Raw genomic sequence first — 25042 nt, forward strand, 5'->3', positions numbered from 1 at the left:
AACAGTCTAAAAGTAACAATTTCAATATTGTATTACGAAATAAATATGTATGTACTAACATAATTTATGCTAAGATTTTACTAGCATTCGATACCCTACGCAAAGAAGACTAATTATCATAGAGGTGAGTATTATACATGTCAAACACTAATTGAAGTTACAAAATCCATTTATGGATGGTGGATTTTCAATGTTATATAATCAAATAAACATGTACTAACATAATTTGTGCTAAGAAACCACTTACAATACATAAATAACGAAAACTAATTATCGTAAACGTGATTATTAGACGTGTTAAATATTAATTGACGTTATAGTAGCCATATGTGGACGTAGCATGTACATTATAGATACGATTATACTTATCTTAATTATGCTATCTAAATCTTTCACGAATAATAAGACCTGCCAAAGCTAAACGGAGAACAGATTGATACTTCATAATAATAATAATAATAACTCATAGCCCCGCACTAAGGAAACCCTGTATCGCGGGTACCATGACACACACATAGAGAACCCCAAATTACACCCAAACTCACGAGAGAAATAAAATGTAGGCCGTGTAAATATTTCTCCCGGCCCGGGAATCGAACCCGGGACCTCTGCGTGGTAACCCGCATGATAACCGCTAGGCCACGGAGTAGTGATGTAATAAAGTAAATATGTCTTCTCATTTGTGTCGATAGAGTGTCAATTAGGATTTTATACGTTTGGTATTTCGATAAATGTTAAAGTTGCAGCTTGTCAGTCTCTGACCATCGAGCTACTATTCAACTGTCAATGAAATTTTTTGGTATAGTGCTCTTCAATGGTCAATCGATGACACGTCGATTGCGCAGACTACTAATTATTCGACGGTTCTTTCAAAGGTGTTTACTTACAATTTAAGTGCGTTATCGATTATAAATTGTTATTTTTATAAAAAATACATTTAATTTATTATTTATTATATATATTTATTTATTAACAAGACTAAATTGCTGATAAAACACACGCATACTCAACATAGCCCCGCACCAGGTAAACCCTGTGTCGCGGGTGCAATGGACACACATAAACAACCACAAATACACCCAAACTCACGAGAGAAATTAATGTACGTCTTACAAATATTTTTCCCGGCCCGGGAATCGAACCTTTGCGTGACAGTCCGGCATGGTAACCGTTTCTATGATAGTTTTAGTAAGGCAACATCTATCGTCACTACCATTCCACTGACACTCTATTGCTCTTGGACTCAGCTGCCATTGCAACTACATTTTAACAGAATAACTAGCATACTCCCGGACACGTAATTCGAGCCACCTCGCAATTTTGTCGTAAAGGGCTAGAATACAAAAATAGTGTTATCATCTAAAAAAAGTTTTCCCCCGGTTTTGCAAATCTAAATTCCCAACAAGGACTTATGGAAAAGACGTTTAGTATATATACTAGTTTCAAAATTACATAATAGTTTTTGATCAATCAAACATTGTTTAAGCTTAGCGACTTAATACTGAAAATGCGTGGTGGCTCGAATTATGTGTCCGGAAGTGTTTTAAAATAATTGCATTATAATCTCACTAACTAAGGAGACCACAGAGGCGTGGCCGAACGGTTATCATACTAGACTGCCACGCAGAGGTTATGTGTTCGATTCCCAGCCCGAGAAAAAATGTGTGTAGGTATGGCCTACATTTAAATCTCTCATGACTTGTGGTTGTCTATGTGTGTATCCATGGCACCCGCGATACAGGGATTCCCTAATGGGGAACTATGAACATATGCGTTACGTTATTATTAATCTCAGCGGAGTCCCAATAGAATTACAATAAGCAGTGATTTCAAGAAAATTGGCAGATTTGGGGCCCTGTGGCCATACCATGAACTCTTATTACGATTCAGTTTAGGACCTAAAATGAATGAATCGTAGTGAGACAGCGCTACATGAAATGTATATATCACCATCCCGCTTTTTTTGTCATTACAAACTGAACTGTAATAAGAGTTCATGGTAAGGCCCCAGAACGTTTAATCGAAGACAAAAAACGATTGAAATCATTCTTTTTTCAAATTAAACGTTCTGGTATATGTAGAGAGTGGTATATGTACGTTGTTATCATAATTCAATTATTTTTGCGTTATTTTATATGATATGTTCATGAGTGTCTTGAAGCTATGTATGTATAGTATACTAATTTTTCCGGAAAAATTCACGAAAAATTAGAATAATATAATTTGGAAGGCTCGTATTATATTCTACGTTCAGAAATATGTTTTGAACTTTTATTTAGAGTGAATTATAAAATAAACTTGTATAGCTAAAAACTACTTAGAAAACGAGATTTAAAATTATTTCACAGCGAAGAACCTCCAAAAACCAAACCACCGTCATTTGTTGTTGGCTCCATCGTTTTCGTTCAGTAACTTCAACTTTTGACAGGTGTCAAGGTCAAATGTGGAAAATTAAAGGAAAAACTGTTGGAAAAATATCCAGATAATATTTATTTATCTGAAAAATAAGATTTTTCGAAATGGACATTTTTCCATGTCCCAACACTAACCTAGATTGACGTTACAGACACAGGTTCGAGTCCCGTCAGATGGTAGGAATTTTCCTTGTACTCGATCTTTGTTTAATTATACCGAACTAGTGGAGTAATTTCACAAAAATAAATTGATATCATGGTAGTAAAACACCATAACATTCATTACAATCAATGAATTGTTATTATTCTTAAAAATAATCATTTTACAACGTGTAATGCTTCTAACGACCTCCGTGTGGCTTGCACACAGGTTGTCATGGTGTCGCCATCTCCGAGGTTGTGGGTTTGATCCTCGGCCGGGGCAATGTGGAAAACTTTCTTTTCTATATTGTCTCGGGTTTGGGTGTTTGTGGTACCGTCGTTGTTTCCGATTTTCATAACACATTGCTTTAGTTATTCACCCTGGGATCAGAGCAACGTTGTGTTATATTTATATTTGTTTTTTTATATTTTATGCCGGAAGTCATTTGTCAAAATCGTATAAGCTTCCACAAAGGACGGGCTCAGTTCTTGTATGGCACCGACTGTAACCATTCAGATATAGCATCACACACTCATCAGCAGTGTATATAATGTTAATTTAACGAAACTCTTATCTCTCTAGAAATGTAGCTATGTTTTTGTACTTGTGATGCCAAATAAAAATGTTATTATTATTGCTAATAATGGCCAGGTAGCGACGATGTGAGAATTATGCCATGGCGTTTCGCTCCACTACGCTGCTTTCAATTCTGTTGGTGATAAATTTATGTCATTTGTTTGCCACGAGATTCCACGTTGAATACGGAATCTTAGGTACATTATAATTTGTTTCATCCTATTATCTCTGGGTTTTTTGCAGCAATAAACAAACATGCAAATAAACTCAGATAAAGACTATTCCCCAGATAGATTAACTAGGACGTGGCAAAGTCAGGCGAAGGTTAATTTTGCAGATTATGCATAAAAGAAAGTTCAGAGGCCGTATAGGTTTTTAAACCAATGCATTGTTTGATTAGTTTCTTTATGTAGGAGAAATCGATTTTCATAGAAAATATCAATAGAATTAAAAAAGTTTTAATTGACGCCTTGTTTATTTGCAAGATATCAAAAAATTATGGTAATATTACAGGCACATGGGACTTGTCAACTTATGTCACAGGGTAACGAACCCAGTGGCATTACCCATCAGATCTTTGTAATTAAAAGCTCTGAGTGGCATTGCAATGCTGTTATGGACAGGGGTGTCGCTTCCCGCCAGGCGCACGATTTGTACGTCCCGTCACTTGATGTCATATAAACAAGTAGTACCAATAATACCGCATGCACATACAATATATATTAAAATAAGTGTCTGTATGTCACGGTATTGGTGAAATCTATTTTTAAGCACAAATGGTTGCCTAATTTCACGCGAACGAAGAGTCGAGATCAAACCAGTATAAAATATTTGTTATTAAAAAATTACGCTGTCGATACTGCGAACTGTGTAAATGGAATTGATTCAAGTATGTGAGCTGATCGATAACAATTTTATTGCCAACTAGATTCGCTTCAATGCCACTGAATGGAAGAGTGCGCTTTTATGAAGGAGACTATTATTTTTATTATTAGAACAAGCAAAACAAGGTGATATATCCAGCGCTTTGCTTCGGTGGCGAAAATTGGCTACATAACATTGTGTAATAGCAACATGATTTACTTATTTATAATTACATTGACTTTTATATAATACTCACATAAAATTTCAATTTATAATTTTAATTATTTTATTAATATAATAATTATATTATATTTCGTATTTATTTAGTTTCCAAATTATTATTTGTTAAAATTATACAACATAGAAATGGCATCAGCTTTTGTTACCGTATCTGCGGTGCCCTCTATATGCATATATTAACTTAACACACAAAAAATCTCAAGGAAAAAATTATGCATTTGTAATTTATACAGATAATTCAGGTTTTTTTTTTCAAATGCGGTAGCACCCCTAGACAATATCGACGCTCCCACAATTGCTCCCGCAAAGGCCCCTGCTGCCCCCCAGGACTCTTCAGCGCCCACTGGTTAGGGACCACTTTCGGAAACTATACTCTAGGTTATAGCTGAAAACTAGCGGTTTGCTCCCGGTTAATCACCGACATTGAGCAATGGCCTTTTTGCACTGCTACAGCAGACATATATAACTGGGTGTCAGTGCTGCGACCCTGTGTTAATTACATATTTTTCTGTTATGTATGTGTGTTTGTAGTCCCAAATAAACGTTTTATCTATATTATATAGCAGGGTTCGAAATTCTCAACATATTTATTTTCTTCATTTCATGAGTATACTTCGCTATTTTAGCCATATGATGAAATAAATTGTTGCCCTAGATTGGCATTATAGATACATGTTCGAGTCCTGTCATATTATAACAAACTAGTGGAGTAACTTCACAAAAACAAATTAATATTGTGGTAATATCATATTCACTATAATTAATAAATTGTTATTAAGTATTATTAAAAACAATCATTACACAACGTGTAATGTTTCTGACGACCTCGGTGTGGCTTGCACACCGGTTGCGCGCAAAAGTGGGCTTTCATGAGGGAGGTTATTATTTTTATTATTAGAACAAGCAAAACAAGGTGATATTATATAGCGGAGTTAGAAATTCTCAACATATTTATTTTCTTTTATAATTATCACAATAATTATCTTTATCCGATATATATCTGATAATTGTTCACGCTGATTCATAGTTTTATCTTTTTAATTCTTAACTAAAAATTAAAATACTAAAATATTGTGTAAAAAAGTCTTTATTTATTAAGTTTATAATATATTTCAAAATTACAAAATAATCAACATCAAATTTATACATGTAACATGAATAATATTTTAAATCACTCTATTTTACATATTATTTCTTAGTTATTGTAAAACTCCTATATCAATGAAAAATAAACGAACACGAAGAAAAATCTTGGGGAAAACAACTTGATTTGTAACTTTTTAAATTGACAGTTAACACGTTTGGATGCGTCTCTTGCAAATTGCAATACTTATTTTATTAAATATCATGAAGGTTCTCAATTTTTTTCTCGCTCGGCGTGCATTATCGAGGGAGGCGATGAGATCTCAATAAAATACGGGTTATATCTTAATCACTCCTCTTATTATTTTTAATTTCACAATCGCTAGTTGAAGGAAGCAATAAAGGATGGCTATAATTAATTAAGATTCAAATAACATTACCACTAAACTGCGTGCGTGCACACGTCTCAAGACCCATAAATGACAATCTCTTCAAGATGGTCGCCTCTCCAGTGTTTAGTGTTCGTTCTGCTATGGATGCTAGGTGGCGCTAGAACCGTTTTAAAATATTTAAAATACTCCACTAGTATGTTATTATTACTGATACAATGATTGTTGATTGTTTGTTAATTCGACAATATAATCTCCCAGTCGTAATGATAACGATACCCTCAACGAAGAAATTTAACGCACAACTCTACTACAATGATATGTACTGTGTAAACATTTCCTTTTACTAATCATCATTTGTTTTTGCCAAGCAAAAGTAATAAGGTAACAAGGGTTATTTAATGTCATTGTGATAAGTCGGTCACATAGCGGTATTTATAGAAACTAGATAAGAGAACGAAAATGTGAAACTGCTCATGTTGAGCATTTCCACAATATTTTTAAACAAGTAATAATGATGATTAACGTACACACTCAAGTACCGATATCGAATGCATAAAAATATTTATTTTAGCACAAGCGACAAATCGAATAAGAAAGAAACCACATATATCATTATCTGCAATTTAATGTAAATAAATTGCCTTGACAGTCGTCTTCTCAAAGTCACCAATTCCTTTAAGGGGCAATTTATCTTCTACAATAAGATTTCTCTTGATATTCGAAATTCGCCATTTACGAGGTTTAAAATTATAGTGAAACAAAAACTTTACATTAAAAGTTATTTTATAAAGCTTCGGCGTATTTGAATGACAAAAATTCATGGTAGTCACCCGTTTAGCCTTTGCAAGTTGTCTTGATTTATCATGATTATCACTAGTAACAGGTTTCTTACCAGTATAACTTCTTTTTATTTTCCCGATATTTCGGAACGGTTGCACGCTCCATGGTCACGGGTTGACGGGAAATATCGGGAAAATAAAAAGAAGTTATACCGTGGTAAGAAACCTGTTACTAGTGATAATCATTTAGTGAATAACCACGAAAGTCTTAAAATCTATATTGATTTATCATATTTGAAATTAATATTGTAAATAACAAATGTATACGAATGTTTATTTACAAAGCCATACCTCCAATGAACATTATGCCAACTAAATTTTTAGACTTCTGTTTTTATTTTGTTTCTTTATTATTTTTCCACAAAATTCATTTTTGGTTTTTTTCGAATTTTGTATTTTGTTTCTTTATTTTTTTCACAAGATTCGGGGAGTTTAATATTAGTAAATAAATATGGCTGTTTACAAAAACAACAGAAAATTACCAAAAATAAAGTTGGCGTGGGGTTCATTGGAGGTATCGAAAGAGCAATTCCTAGAGTTTCTTACTCATTCTCAGGGTAATCTGCCTTACATTAGTTATAGAGTTTAATCAATGTGACGATTTCAAGAGTAATTCGGTTACCTATGGAATAAAAGATTGTTTGAGTTTGAGTTAATACAAATAAATTTGATGGCATTGCAATATATTTCTTATGTGTTTATGATTAACATTCGAGAATTTTTGTGAAAATATCTATTATTTTGTGCCACTTGGAGCTTTAAATCGCTAAGGTCCCCCGAGACATAAGTTGACAAGTCCCATGTAACTGTAATTTCAGCAGCAACCTTACCCTTCAGAACCGGAACGCAGTAATGTTGTAACATTACTCCTTGGTGGCAGAAATAGGTAAGGTCAGTACAGTTCGCAATTATTAATAATAAATGTAGTACACCTGTAGATGTAAACGTAAATTTGAGACAGGAGTTCGGGTAACTGAAGTCAATTGGAGCTAGACGAGATATAATTGCGAAGCGTGGTAACGACAGGTAGCTGTCGTTACCACGCTTTCTTGCAATTTATATACAATCGATTTCGACTACGGCAAACGCTTCAGTCCCTGTCAACAACTCCAATGGATACTACGCCAACTTAATTTTCGGACCTGTTCTGTTTTCGTTTTGTTTTTTGTTTTTTTTTATTCAATAAAATTCGTTTTTGTTTTTTTTTTCGAATTTTGGGTTTTGTTTTTTTTTTCACTAAATTCGGGGAGCATAATATTAGTAAATAAATATAGCTGTTTACAAAAATAACAGAAAATGACCAAAAAGTAAAGCCAAGTTAGTATTAATTGTAGGTTTTGCTATGTTGGCGACGTTCGTGGGCTCCCATGTGGCTTATATAGCCCAGTCTTCTGTGTGAAGAACCTCGCGCAATGCGAATATGTGAACACATCTTTTTCATAATTGAAACTGATTACCGCAGATAGTCCGACTTTCAATCACAGACATTGGTTTTGGCCAGCACCCTTCAATCCGTTTGATTGACAACCTGCTGCTCCCGTTGCAAAGGGTCTATAGCAGTATAGAGCAGATAGAGTATATAACAGTACAGAGAGCCTCCACAATCTCTTCATGTGACGCTCCAACACATCTTTGTACCTAAGGAGTTATCCGCAACGCTTAAACGCTTGTCTGTCTCAAGATCAGATCAAAAGATGCGCGTCGCTACTCAAGTAGAATAAGATAATGGTGACTCCAAAGCAACTGCAGAAACTTGATGTTCTGTAGCGAAATTTATTTATTTTATTTTCATACAATTACACCGCAATACAGTAAATTACCAAGGCACTGCGAAATTCATAACTAAATAATATTAGTAATTCTAATATATCCACTCAAAAAAACCTGAAACGTTTATCACACACAGCCACCCTTTTACTTCCAAAAATATCGCAGTCTGGTGCAGATACTAGAAGCATGTTAAGACTGTCTTAATGTGCTTCTGGTATATTATAACAGAGCGCGAACAAGCGGTGGTTTACTTTAAGACAGTGCGCACAGCCGTGAATGAACACGTGGTCCTAGATTAAATTTATTTAACGAGGAGGCGAACAGGCGCACCAATCGCGCCACCCATTCTGGACATTCGTTGTCTGACAAAATGCTAAAGTATTAAATCCCAAGATGCCTAGGAGGAATTTTGTAGGGCATAAAAATGGATAGTACCCATAAATTTTCTTATATAAGAATCTCAGGAACGTCGTTTGGATTTTCTCCAGAAGCAGGATGTTAAGTAACCTCGTGAGGGTTCTAAATTACTGAAACCGCGTCAAGATTACTCCTGACTAGGGCGTCGTGAATAAGTTTGATGACAGAGGAACATAAAAATAGCGAGCGAAATGCGTAGACGCCTTTTTTTAGTATTATGTATAAGGTCAATGAGTAGACGCGATCATCAAAGACCGTAGATGGGTGAGAATAGCGCAGAATCGTGGCAGATGGCACAAAATAAGGGATTCTCGTATTCATTTGCAAGCTGGATAATGATAATTAATTAATTTTACAATTCTTCCGCTCCTATGTCTTCTTCAGATTTCGCGATTGAGGTTAATCGACCGATCGCATGACTTCTCACTATTAGATCCGCGAGCATTCAATTGGCCTTTTCAATATTTCAAGTGGATACCCGTTACAAATTGAATTAGTGCAATTTCTGAGAAAGGTCGATAGTTAATCATTTAAGTGATATTTAATAATACGCTGGAATTTATGTCAAACAAACTGTTTCTAAAAGTGAATGACTGAAGAATATCGATTCTGTAGAATGGCGTATCGCGACTCTAGAATAATTTCAAAGCTTCAATTTTCCAAGTAGTTTTCGTTTGCAATGTACTATTTTAGTTATTAACCGACTTCAAAAAAGGAGGAAGTTCTTAATTCGTTTGTATTATTATTTATTTCTATGTTAAGCGATTACTCCGACATTTGTGAATTAATTTCGATAATTCTTTTTTGTTGCAAAAGGGCAGTGGTGAGGCGTCATATAAACTCGATTTCCATCGGCTTGATTAAAATTTTCCACATATTATCAAATACTACATTTTGTGCAAATTTTTAAGTATAGAATAAGTTAACTAGTGAAATGAAGTGTACTAGTACCTTGTATGCTAATAAGTTGTGTTTTAGTGTCGCCGAGGCGCCTCTTTTTCTTAAGGTAGGTGCTTTTTGTTTAGCTCCGGCCTTAGTAACGACAATTTTCACGCCTCGCCGCTTTAAAAGGGTGACCTCAGTAGTGATCCCATTCAAATTTGAAGGAAAAATTCCACCTCTAAGGGTAGCAAATTAAGAGATGAATCCTGTTTATTGAATTTCACCCACTTTCCGTTAACAGATTTCAATAAAAGTTGGCATGTAAATCCAATGAAATTAGAATATAGCAGTCAGATGCGAGGATCTCCTCAACCGTGTACAGCAACCACCTTGTGTTGACGGCACCCTACTAGATGGACGGATGACCTGGCAAGGGGGCGGGTAACCGATGGACGCACGTCGCGTCCGACCGGCTAGTCTGGCAATCTTTGGGGGAGGCCTATGTTCAGCAGAGGACGTCTTCCGGCTGATATGATGATGATGATGATGATGACTCACTAAAGAATTGGCAGCATGAACTATCATTTTTTCAAAATCTTTTATTGAATTCAATGTACATTACCTACGTTAAAATCGAATTTAAATTCCGTTACGTGTAAACATTTAATAACATGTGTACGGTACCTAAGGTATATCAACAACAATAGCAAGTTAACCTTCGCCACAAAAAAAGAGTTATAACTTTGAAGCTATTGTCTGTGTGTCTGTCTATGGCATCGTAGCTAACGAATAAACCAATCCTTCAAATAAAAAAAATAAAAAACAAAAAATCTCAAAGCTGTTTTTTCTTTATTTGAAGGCTAATTTAATCGGGATGGTTCTTAGCTATGTTTGATGCTAGACTGCCATGCAGAGGTCCCGGGTTCGATTCTCGGACCGGGAGAAATATTTGTGTGGCCAAAATTATTTCTTTCGTGAGTTTGGGTGTAATTTGTGGTTGTCTGTGTGTGACCATAGCAACCACGACACAGGTTTCCCTAGTGCGGGACTATGTTGAGTGTGTGCGTTATTGTTATTAAAAAAAAAAAAATTAGTGGAATAATTTCGCGAAAAATATATCAAAATCATGGTAGTAAAACATCACAATATTCAGTAAAGAAATATTTAATTGTTAAGCTTTACCAATTTCCTCGACATGTCTCTCATATTGCTTATCCCTCGTGCCATTGATTCCACTGCTTTATCGTTGAGCAGGCATTCCTGCAAATTCTCCAATGTTTCGTTCTCCAGTTTCGGTTTTTGTTCCACAAGACGTTCGTATTCCTTTTCCGTTGTCCATGGCACCCGCGATACAAAGTTTCCCTAGCACGGGACAATGAGTGTGTGCGTTATTGTTAATTATTATTATGCGTTCAAAGATTATTAGCCCTTTTCTCAGTTAGTGAAGTGATCTCAGTCATAAAATTAATATCTCAATATTAATTATACTGCCACTTCTCCGATAGGCTTCAAATTTGTTATACTATGGAAATACGATAACATTACAATAATATGGTCTCCTTAATTTGACCCAACTCCTCTACTACTTACTTTATTGACATTTAGGGGTACACTGTTTTTATCAGGGCTTATAAATTTTAATTTAATACGTTATGGTATATCTTTTTTTTATAATTCCTCGTCATTGACGTGACTGTCACAATATTTTTTATCGTGTTTCATGTGTTTAGCAAGGGGAACTCCATTTTTCTAGCTTATAGACATAATGGTGTTCATATATATGTTTTGGAATTTATATTATGCCAATGTATCGTTACATATAAAACATTTTATATTTTATTTCTGTTTATTTTTAATTTTAATTAAATTTGCATATCTAAATTAATACACAAGGTTATCTGTAAAATTGCCACAACCTCACAAGATTATGTGAGCTCCTTGTAAGAATTTATCCAGGGAAGTCCTGCCACCTTGCCTACTTCTGCCGCCGAGCGGTAATGTGAACATTACTGCGCGTTGATTACAGGCACATGGGCCTCGTCAACTTGTGTCTCTGGGTGACGGGCGCAGTAGCAGTGCCCTTCAGATCTTTGCGATTTAAAGCTCCGAGTGGCACTGCAACTGTTACGGATAGGCGTGTCGCTTGCCACCAAGCGCACAAGTTGTTCGTCCCATCACTTCGTATCATGAAAAATATATATAAAAAAACAACTTTTGTTCAACGAACTTTTACAAAATATAATAAATTTGCCAAAAACAAACAAAAAAGTTTTTGTTGTAATATCTGACACTTTACAGATCTGCATTTGGTAGTAAGTTTAAATGTGCAAGCGTCCTCAACGATGAACCCCATCCCACTACTGTACTTTGCATTGGATTGGTATTTACGCTTGCGCTTTCTTTTGTTACCCAAGAGAGTTATCACAGTTTAGAATGATCTATTTAAATTATTTATTTTTGTACGAAAGTAAACTCTGATGAATTATTAAAAGTTCTGGAACAAAAGTTATTGTTTAAGGTAGTTAGAAATGTAGTCCTGAGAGTTGTTAGTATTTTACAAATAACCCTGTATTATATTTATTATTATTTAAAATTTTCTATTGCATCAAAATACATTATGAATGATGTGAATACCTTTAATTGGTTTCTACATAAGAACTGTGCCTTATCGGATATTGTGTTTATTTTATAATGATAACAATTATGAATAATAAAAACATTTATTAGAAATACATTAAAATAACAACAATGTAGCCTTAAATCGTAATTATGTGTGTTATGTGTAATCTGTGATGTTCCATGTAAGTAATTAAAAAAACAATTATGATAAAGCATTGACTTACAAAAAGAAAACTATCGTTCGATATTCCAAAAGCAACAATGCGTTGTAAGCAACACCTAGAAAAATATCAAGCAAACTCTTTTATATAGTTATATTACAATAAATCCGTATGAAATATGATAATTCAAAACTTACAACATCAGCTCGTTTGTCTCCCAAAACAGTAGCTTCATAGTCCACCTTTTGTTTTCCTAAAAATATTTAAAAAAACCTATTGCATGACGCGATCTCAAGCTTATGAAATCATAATTCAAATTTGTAAGTCTGCAGTTAAAACTTTGAAGTTATCCAAATATAACTAATATCACTATAAAAATAGAATCAACTAGGTAATAATGTAATTATCGGTGTTGAATCCAGTTAGCACGCGATGCCCAACCCACCATCCAATTCCAGTTAATTTAACGCCATATGGTAATAAGCTTGTTGACCCTACACTATATGTTGTAATGTTGTTTGATGTAGCAAATTTTTTTAATGAAAATTAATAACATACAGTGTTGTGATGATGCTGACCTAATTCATACACGTCCCTTTACTTCACCCTCTTTACTGTTATTTAATTATTAAAAAATAAGTGCGCATTTGATTTCCATCTCAAGTTGACGATGGAGCATACACACGTAAATGCCTAATCACTCTCGGTTAATTAAGGCCCAAGTTATACTGTTCAGGGAAGACTCGTTCAGGCAGGGAATTCCACTCCATAGCCGTTCGCTAATACTTGAAATATCCACAACATAGGCGTGGAACCCCAGCCTACGTCTGGTCCCCCAATGATGGAAAGCGGAATTAATTCGTGCAATTCCCCAGCACACTCTCCGTGATATATTCCGTAGAATACCGACAAGCAAGTGTGAGGTTTACGGCGCTGTTCAAGGCTTTCTTATTCTAAAACTACTTTTCTTATTTTAAAAGTAAATGGCAAGAGAATGTTTCCTGGGCACTTTATTCAAAAATTTTGAATCGTTCTCGAATTGCCTTTTCCTTCACTATTCTTTCGTTCGTTCCATATTCGTTCCGTCGTCGCTCCCATCATAATAATTCTCAAATCGAGAGGACATGCCCATAAAATCATCACTGTCATTTAATTCTAGTCTTCACGTCGTTAACTATTAAATTATTATACAGATAAATAGGCCCTTTTGGGGTGAGTATTGTGTTTAGTCTGTATAGGGAGTGTTTTATATTAATTGTATTTTTATATCATTTTCCTCTTTTTAAAATATTTTTTTACCCTCACTAGTGGGAACCCTGTATCGCGAGTATTACACTCAAACTCACGAGATAAATAAATGTAGGCTATATAAATATTTCTCCTGACCCGGGAATCGGACTCGGGACCTCTGCGTGACAGTCCAGCATGATAACTTTTCGACCACGGAGGCAGTTAAATTGTTAATAAAAATTATGGACCGAGCTTTCTTTCTTTTGCATTCTCATTTCTCTAATGCTAGGACGCAGTATAAGTCTGTATGCGCTTCACATCTGACCCCAGATTTCCTTTAACCTCTTAAGAATAAGCTAACTGCAGCGGGAAAAGCGCTAAACGCCCAATGTACTATTCAATTATAATGAATGTAATTAAGGCCAAGGAAGTTTTGCATAAAAATACGTATTTTTCTAGATACCCTATGGTCATACAGTATAACATGGAGCTAAATTTGAATGCGAGATTTTCATAAACACTGGACATTTACGTGATCATAAGAATAATAATGTCTGGGTAAGATATTTTTGTCTTCGTAGAGTTCCAAGTACCATGTATATGATGTATTCTTTCACCATCAAAGCAAGTAATAATAAGCAATATAAATAAACTGAGTACAAGAAAAGTACTACAAAAACACGTGTCATATAGTATATACATAGAACTAAATTTGAATGCGATATTGTCATCATAATATACACTGGGCGCTTACATGATCATGGGAATAATATTCTCTGGGTCAGAATCATTTAACATAATTATTATGTACATTTTGATGTGCACGGGGCCTAACTATGTAGGTTAAAGACAAGATAGACCATAGAACATTGCGCTGAGACAATGTAGGTTGGAGACTTTTATCTTCAAAGAGTTCCGAATATCATTATGATGTATTCTTTCACCATCAAAGCAATTAATAAAATAAGAAACTAAGTACAAGAAAACAACTACAGAAACACATTTTTAATATTAAAATATATCCATTTTCTAGAGTTACGTCGAAGATCACACATCACGTAAAGATGTGATGAATGTAGACGGCAACGGTTAAAAATCTATAAATAACTTTAATGTAATATGGAAATAATGAACTGGCTATGTTTACCTAAAGAATAGTTAAAATAAAGGACTATGTAAAACATATCTAGTGCATACGTGTGGCGATTCTTATTTATGCTTTTCAAGCTTAGAATCCGTCAAAGATCATAACTGTCGCATAACCTCTTAATTAAAATCATAAAGATTTCTTCTTTGACTGCGGAACCGTAAAATAAGTAGTGAAGTAAACAGAAGTGCCATTGAATTTATTTATTTTAGTAGTGCCGAGGTCCGCAGACCACCATAAACTAACTCACTAATACCAAGGGTCCGTGGACCTTAGATTGCAGTTCATTGTTTGAACGCGTGATACCGAGTGTTAAACCTACTTCAAACACAGCCGTAACACTTAGCGAGTATTCAGAGATTAACTACGTTTATCTTAAAGCATTGCACGTGCTTTACATAATTTGCTTATAAACTATGCAACGAACAGTACAATAGACTATTAAATAACAAACGCTTGCTTCGAACGTAATGTCATAGGGAGAATTTTTTGTGTTATTTAATTTAATTTAATTTAATTTAATTTATTTATTTGCATATATACGTTACATTAAAGAGCAATAAAAGGAATAATTGTAGGAACTGTCACAACATTCATTAATAGGCGTACTGGGGGCCTACCACCACCTCTTAAAACAATATTACTTTAATCTTACATTGACTTTTCGTACCATAACGCCCTTAAAGCTTATTGTAATGTTAAAACTATGATGTTTTATCGGCAGCTTTGTGACTATTCATTCACTCAGATTATAAACGAAATAACTGTCAGCCAAATTATAGAAATAAATATCTAATTGTATATTTTTATAGTTTTTTACTTAATTATAGTGACAATGTAATATTCGTTCTAATGGTGACGTAAATGTTACTACATAATGGTGTACAGGGTGATAAAAAAGCCATAATATTATCGAAAACACTCAACTAATCAGGAAGGTGGTTAAAAATATGGACACGTATCAGCTACAGGTCCAGTGTTATCACGTTATTATTATAACCAACAGAAAACACGGTGTCTGTTTGCAATAAAATTTTGCACAATGTAATTACAGCTGTCTTCTCTGCTGTGTACAGGAGCATCCTGCGCCTCAATTTTTTTCCGTAATGAATCGGTACTCTTGCGCGGATACGGCAAAGATACTGGCTTTATTTCAGAATTTATTTTTTTACATACGAAATTAAAGCCATTTAAAAAATGTATATCGTATGCTATATTTACTATATACTATATTTAATTCAATTGATATAAAAAGAATCATTGGTACATGTGAAGTACCTATTGAATACAGCGGTATTCTTGTAAAATTTCGACGTAAGTTTGTGTTTCTTTTCTATCGTGAAAATTTTTAGGAAACGTGTTTTCACACCGTATACTAAGCTGTGTATATCCTCAATTTTATTATATATTTTTTTCAAAGAGATTGATCCAACACTTTCATAGTTACGCGGAATCAATCAAAGCGATATGAGGTTATATCGATTCTTAAATGTTTATAAGGGTTCAAACCAGTCAAGACCATCAGCGGCCGACTGCAAAATGTTGTTCACAAAAAAAAATGTGTGTTATGGGTCAAAAATAAAGTATTTTTAAGAATATTACCTAAGACAAAAATCTACTTAACGATTTTCACTAACAAAGTTTCTTGCCACGGCCTAACTGTTTAATATTATCCATGGTCACGGATTAATTGGCTACTTAGATCATTACTAATCATTTAGAGCAAAACCATGATCCTTATAATTTACAACAAATAGGTAATATCCCTTAAAAAGGCTGTAATAACTCAATTAATCACCGTAATATGACATCATCTAGTAATCATTCCATGATGTAACGGGCTGGTGTCTAGGCGCCTATTTTGCGTGTGGAAGCACCATATATTCCAGAGATAATTAATAATAACTGTAATAATTATAATTTTGAAATGAATTATGGCATATATAATTAACTAATTATTGGTCTTCTACCGTCATAAGTATGTGTTGCCGTGTCTATATATATATTTTTTTCGTTCTGTCAGAAGTTAGTCTCATGTTTGCGATTTTAAAGGGCAGAGTCTATTTTAAATAGGAAACCACCGTGAGACTCGCACATATTAACGGAACTAAAGGATAACTCGTGTATTTATGTCGAACTTTTGCTCGACATCTTTTGAACCAGTTCGTGGTCTTTAATCTTAAGATTCCGTGGCGTGACATCGAGTCACCACTCGACGTAAACTTTATTTGGAAGCAGTTTGTGACGTGAGTTATGATTAATAAATTAAAAATACTAAAATCAGAAAGCCATACACCTGTATCAGAAAGCCATACGTGTGTTTTTTTTTTTAATTGGGACAGTATGGGGAAATCTAAAACCACAAGAGGTGCAGGGAACCTGTCTTAGAAACCATTAAGTCTTCTTTTGTGAAAACAATTTTGGCGCAGTAAATTTTTTGGTCAAGCGTGAGTCGCCTATAAAAATGAAAGAAATAGATTTTCTTTTGTGCTGATCGATTCAGTTTCATGCAAGGATCATTTTACTGTAGACATTGGAAGAAAAAATCGGGACAGCCGAAATTGGACAATCTTTTTCTTGTCAAACAAAATTAATAAAGTTGACTATTTTTTTAATGCTGATAGAATCAGTTTCTTATGGGGATAATTTCGTGTTATGGGAAGAAAATATCTGGACAGCAGAAGTAGTTCGAATTTAATAAAATGTCATTCATTTTGTATGGAAAACTTTTTATTAAATTTGAGGAACTTCTGCTTTCCCGATTTTTCTTCTTTTTCCCCATACAACAAAATAATCGGTACATGAAACAAGTTTATCAGCATTAAAAAATTAGTTGATTTCATTTATTGTATATGGAAAATATTTTATTAAATCTGGCCAACTTTTGCTGTCCCTATTACAATGCAAAGATCATTACATGAAACACAGTCGATTGGCACTAAAAAAATAATAATCAATTTTATTCATTTTTATGTACAACACGCGCTTGACCAAAAATTTAACTATGCCAAAAATGTTTTCTCAAAAAAAGCGCTAATAGTTCCTAAGACAATATTTCTGTATCTCCTATAGGTTCGAATTCCCCAATACTGTCCCATTAAAAAAACACTGTATATGCAAAATATAATTAACAAAAACAGACCATGTGATCTTAAGTAATACAAAGTCAAATTTCATATTACTTTTCAATAGATTTGTTTTAAATAGGTACTCCGTGTCATTAATGACTGCTACGAACTTCGTAATCATTAATGCCGTATGTGAGACTCTACTGTGTAAAACAAAAATCTTTAAACAACTAAAGTCAAAGAAACCCTTTCAAAGGGTCGAAAGATCCTTTTAAATTAAATTATTCTAAATTATATCAATACGTCAATGTAGTAGTATTCAAATATTTTTTGTTTTAACTAAGAGTGTTGTTTTTATAACGCACTTCACAGCCTTTTTCCTAATAAAACAAATATAATATATTATATTTCTTTACATTAAACAACTGAATCTAGAAATCGTTGATACTTACTTATTTGGTACATAACTTAGAAGGACCACAACCATAGATATAACAAAACGTATGTTCCCAACCAACCAAGCGTAAACCATCTCCTTAAAACGAGTACTGTGCTCTGCAGTGGGAAGTATAATGAGTAGAGTAACTTAAACTAGATCCATGAATGTATGGAACAAGTTAATAGACGCAATTAGCACACTTTTGTCCGAAACACTCAAACGCGTTTGCACGTAATAAATTCATTAAAGTTTATATCTCCTAAATTGTATAGTTCCCGGGGATGGCGTCAGTCTCTGGTCAATTCATTTATCGTTTACAACCTTTTTATTTATTTTTATAATATAATAAGTACACATTTCACATTTTGCATGAAATCATCCTGCCCACCCCCTTTCTATCATCGGGGGACTAGACGTAGGCTAAGGTTCCACCCCAATATTGTGGATTACCCAATATTCGTAAGAAGCGTTACGCTTTGACAATTATAATCTCCTCCATCTCACCTGATGTAAAGTGACGATGAGGTCTACGATGGCGCGTGCACACCTAAATAATGCCTATTCACTCTCGCCTTGAAAAGGCTCAAGTTATAGGGTTCGGGGAACAAATCTGCATTCCACTGAAATCCACTAAAATGCCATATGCCATTTAGAAATGTAGAAGCGTAACGCTTCGTAATCCACATAATCCATAACATTGGGGTGAAACCTTAGCCTATCCGCTCACGCGATGCGCTCCTCCTACCGCAAAATGGCGGCTATTTGGTTTCGCAAAATAGAAAAGGATTCAGTTTAAATACAAGTTTTTATAAATAAAAATTATTAATCTGCATTGCTAAATAAATACCCTCCGTACTACCAACAAAAACATCTCGGATAAAATGCAGTAATCCTGCACTTAAAAAGCACTAATGAAATTTTTGGTGTACTTGGGTAAATATGATAATATTCCGTTTGAGTGGTTCTAACGTTTACCATGAAATTACTCCTTAAAGTATAGTTTATAAAGATTTATATTCAGGGTAAACTTAAAAAACGCTGCTTACGGTATGTTTTCAATAAATAAACACCGAAATCACCAGCCCAAATAATAACACACACGATTGTCGTGACGTATTTTTGAAGTTGTTTATTTTTTTTAAATGACAGACCCAGGAATTAAAAACTTTATGGTTTGCTAGAGTAGTTACCGAAATAGCAATTAATATTATTATTATTAATATTATTAATAACGATGTCCGATAAATCGGTATAAAATCATCACTGGCACCTCTAGGTGTGGTATGCGTCTACGGCTGCATGTATCGCGTGAGCTGATAAGTCTAGTCCCCTGATGATAGAAAGGGGGTGGGCGGGATGATTTCATGCAATTCCATCACGCAGTTGTTTGTTGTCTGTTCTTTCGAGTTACTCTTTGTTTGTAGTTAAAAATGTTTTCTTTTCAAGTTTTTTTTATTTTTCCTTGTAATCTAAAATCTTCGATTAAAGAAATTTAAGCCCACCGGCAGCATAAATATGTCGCACAGTGAAAAGCTTGCTGTTTTAAATTAATAATTGTAACTGGCTACGGAGATTTACAATAACAAATGTAAGTAATTGAATTTAAAAAATCTCAACGTCGTCAAAAGTTATGCAAATGCTTTAAAAATAAAAGTTACTACATATTACGCGAGAAGATCAGAAGTTACAAAAAACGTGAGAAATGTATCCATCGGGCAACACTGCATTACTCTTGTGATTAACTGAAAATCGGAGACTGTAGTGGCAATTCAATAGCATAATATAAAAGAATTATGTTAAGACTTAAATCTTGTAATAAGTCTCCATTAAAACGACCCATAGATGAATTATTATTTACATATTGACTACTGTGTACCAGTATTTTATCCAAAGGAGTTTTGGAGTAAAATTAGTCTTAAAACATTCTTTTCATGGAGTTGCAACAGATCGCAATAAGCCGATATGGATTTTAACTATTCCAATAGCTATTAAGAGGGATTTAAGAAAAAACTATTCACTCTATTAGAATTTTTACTCTTAAGAAAACTTCATAAAATCGTAAAAGTCTAGATAAATATTATTTATTATTATAATATTATTATGTATGTATAATAAGTATGTTTATATTGTGTTATTTATTTTATACCATACAAATTATCGTTTAGCTTCTAGTATATTGTTCTTCTTGTTTCAGTGTAGCACCAACCTATTGTGTTTTTTTTCTGTTAGGCCCAATGGTTGATTGGTAGAGAATGCCTTATGGCATTAAGTCCTCTATTTGTACGTACAATAACAATAACTTTAAATAAATAAATTAGTATGGAGCTCTATTGAATGTCCTACTAGGGTTCTCTCGAAAGGTGAAGAAAAGCATGCAGAAACCTACACGTCGAAAAACGTTTACTGCCCTTGGAAAATATGCAAAGTCCCCAACCCGCAATGGGCCATCGTGGCTGACTATGGTTTACACCCTCTTCTTAGAGGAGAATAGTGCCCAGCAGTGGACCTATAATGATGATTAAGATAGTGATGTTGATTATGCTTATGATAGTGTTTAATTTATTATTTACAACCCATAACTCCGCTATGTTGTGTAAAGTACACAACCTTAAAACAATTTCGAAACACCGCGATTCTATGGACATCGCTCTTGCTTGTCACTTTTGTTTTCGTATTTATTCTAGTGTCTAGAATATTTCTCCTCACTGATAGCGCCACTGCATTAATATTGACTCTATAATACAAAGACTACGAGACGAGTGCTAAAATACTTTAGTTTGCAATAGGAAAAAGTGTTAAAAGGTCCACGGTTTTGTAATTGTTGAAAATTATTTTTTAAAATCACAATGTTATTCTACTATTTATCTTCAGTCTTTGTTTTGCTATGCGCCTTTTGTATTACGAAGAAGTTTAAATATGGGAACAAGGTATTATACCATTTTAATATTGTCATAGTTTAAGGCCTTTAGTCTAAGACACTGAAATTAGCTACCGCGTTATTGTAATCGAAAATAGATTAAAATTCTATGTACATCATTTTTAAGATATTCTTCCTAAATAAATAGAAGCTTTAAAAAAAAGGAAAAATACTAAAATCTTTTCAGTTCTTATTTAATACAAAAACATTTTAAAATTAGCGCTTAATTAACTCAATTGTTTTTACACCGGATTTACTTTTTAACAGGTAGGCAGGTGATATTTTATTACAACTCTACAAGTATTGCCGCTTTACCTATTTCTGCCGCCATGCGTAATGTGACCCTTACTACGTTCCGGTGTTGAAGGGTCAGGGTACTGGCGAAATTATAGGCACATTAGACTTGTCAACTTATGTCTCAGGGTGACGGGCGCCAGTGGTGGCACCAGGCGCATGACTTGTTCGTCCCTTCACTTGGTATAATAATAATAAAAAAACAAAATTGTCGATGTAAGCAGCTGTTTATTATGTATACGAGAACTGTGTACCTCTTATCTTCAACAGATAGAGATCCTTTTGTATAAGGAATCATAATTTGTATACAAATACACTCAAAACATGTTTGTAAAAAATCTCGATCAGAATAAATTATTTAAATTTGATTGTTTTTAAAATACATAAGGTAATCTGCAATAAATCAATCAAGTTCGGTTGAACATCCGCAGAATGCTTAAACACGCCTATTCATTCCTGTGAATTTAATAAATTATGCATACCACGTTTGTTTGTAAATTAATCGATCTTTTAGTACTGTACCTCAATGTCGTATTAGAAACTTTGTTAGATAGAATTATTGCCCAGCAGTGTTCTAAATTGTGGATGAAGATTTTACCTTATTTCCCAAAGATATTTGATCTGGGAGGATACTCGTGCGTAGTATAGATATGTACACATCGTTGTAGAATTTGTATCTCCTGCCATAAGTACCCCACCACAGCTTCTCCTGTTTTTATTCTACGACGCTTTGCTCTACGTAAAAGTTCTTCTGCTTTATGCGGATTTTTCGCGAAAGTACGTCTGTACTATGGTTGCGACTACGGAAGGCTTTCTACTGTTCTTTATCATCATCATCAACCTTTAAACACGCTGGCCCAATGTGGATTAAGGATTACATATGTTTTTTGGGGGTTGTAAACCTTCGTCGACGTGCATGTTTCAAATTAAATTTCACACATAAATCTCGAGACACTCAGGGGTGCGAGCCCGTATTCGAACTTACGGCCTCTGCTTGAGAGGCGGTAGGTCAAACCCTTAGCCACCACGGCTTTTTTCTAATTCTTTGGTAGACATAATTACATTTATGAACAAACTAATCTATGCTTGGATCACTACAGCTAATATTACTAATTGTCACTTTCAAAGACCAGGGCTTTAGTTCAAGGTGATAATATTTTTTATATGTGGTACAACGACAGATAATACTTAGAACTACTACATATGTAACATTATAAATCTTATATCCAATTATAATTAATTGTACACAACATTCACATTAAGACAATATATTATATATTGTAATAAGTAGTATAAAAGGAAAGACGTTAAACAAAACAAGGACGCAATTTTTTGCTTATACTAGTGTACAGCGTTGCTTTGAAGCACTTAAAACTACAGAAAAAAATGTCATGGTGGGAACATATACTATTATATGATCGACACATTCTGCATAATGGTCCATTTTGTGAAACATTGTTTTTTGTGAGAGGTAAACTAAACAACCGTGGAATACGCATAGACCGAGTAGGTGCCCTAAAATACAGGTGTTCGATCAGCTTAGAATCCAGGGTAGAATTAACAATTTTATGCAAAGTACATAGATCTGACACTAGCCTACGATCCTCGTGACTGGTCATGTTGAATTTGCGTAAGCGACCAGTGTAATTAGGCAGCTTGCGCCTAATCCGAATTTTGCATTTAAACATCTCAAGAATCGACGTTGTATATACACAATTCTTATAAAGAAGTTAATAAATCAATGGGGTTAAATTACACGCACATGAGGCTTGTCAACTTATGTCTCAGAATGCCGGATGCAATGGCAGTGTCCATTGGATCTTTCTGATTTTAAGCTCCTTGTGAACTTTTTCACAAGGAGATCTATTGCTACTAAATAATACAACATAGATTTAAACTACTTGAATATATTTTGTACAGTATCTTGACTTCGTTCGATGAAGGAACGGCCAATACACTATTCACCAGCTAGTCACACTGACACACCAGCTAGTCTGTCGTATACTAGCCACACTACCCAACTGCCGACTGAGAATATTCTCTCAGTCTGAACACATTTCATCAATACTTGGTAAAATGTCTTCAATAACTTCGCAATTATTACAATATGGAATTTAACTACTTTTCCTTCTTCGCAGAGGACCATGGGTGGCTGGGTGAGCTACATGTGGTGGGGAGGTGATCCTGATGTTGCGGACCCCATATCAGGGCTAACCAAGCGGGATATCTACATAGTACAGAAGACCTGGGCCCCCGTTTATGCCAATTGCATGATTACTGGAACAGAATTGCTTAGAAGGTCAGATACTGAAGTACTAGTACAAACTGTCGACCTAACTTAATAGGACATTCTAATACATCTTAATGACGTCGACGAAAGGGTTATTTTCCAAATATCTCGTCACATCATTCTCTTCCACAGACTTTTAATTCTTCCACAAAGACTATATTCCACTCGAGAATTTACGCATTTTACCTTTACAAACATGTAGTGTTTTCTGTAAATGGCCAAATAACAATAAGATATATTAGTTCTTCTAGAAATTATATTCTTCTATAAAAAGAAATTCTATTTATTTCTTGTTGGAGAATTCATTTTACCATGTTTATAAATTTGTTGATGGAGGCGCTTGACATTAATTTGTATTTAAACGAAATAAGGAAATCTACTTTGAAATTGTATTTATTCATCATTATTATTGTATTTTTTTTCATTAACGACTTATTAATATTGTGTGTTATGTTCTGTCTCTTATTTGCATTTGATTTAAGTTTTTTAACCGATTTCAAAAAAGGAGGAGGTTCTCAATTCGACTGTATGTTTTTTTTGGTATGTATGTTACGCGATAACTCCGGTATTTGTGAACCGATTTTCTTTTTTTGTTGGAAAGAGGGCCTCCATAGTGATTCCATTTCATTTTGAAGAAAATCATCCACCTCTAAGGGTGGCTGATCACGCATGAACATTCATTTTTTTGATTATGGTAAATTTTAAATTAAATTTCGCAAATAAATTTCGAGAAACTCAGAGGTCTTCCGAGCCCGGATTCGAACCCACGACCTCTGTTGGAGAAGCGGTATGCCAAACCATTAGGCTACTACAGCTTATTCTTTTTTTGAGCTTTTCGGTGAAGGAAAACATGGTGTGAAACCTGCGCGTCTAAGAAGGTTCACAGCCCTCGGAAAGCCTGCGAAAGTCCTCCAACTCGCATTTGGTCAACTCGCGACGGACTTGGCCATCGCCCGAGAGGAGTAAATATAAATTTTTATAAATTTTTCTATAAATTTTTTTTCAACACAATCACTTATTTTTAAGGAAATAAATAAATATGAATGGAGATGAGTCGAATACGTAGAGCGCACTATAAGTTTCCGGAACTGGCCACTTACATAATCAATATTTCAAAAGTAATTACAACATTTGAAAACGGAACTCTTTGGCTGTAGAATACAGTTTCTTTCATCTGACAGTCATTTTAGAAGTTGGTTGTCTACATCACCATGGATTCAACTCGTGAAAATTTTCGTAGTATGATTTTCTACGAGTT

The sequence above is a fragment of the Hyposmocoma kahamanoa genome, unplaced genomic scaffold (genome assembly GCF_003589595.1).
Source record: "Hyposmocoma kahamanoa isolate Upper Pololo Valley unplaced genomic scaffold, ASM358959v1 232, whole genome shotgun sequence".
Lineage (NCBI taxonomy): Eukaryota > Metazoa > Arthropoda > Insecta > Lepidoptera > Cosmopterigidae > Hyposmocoma > Hyposmocoma kahamanoa.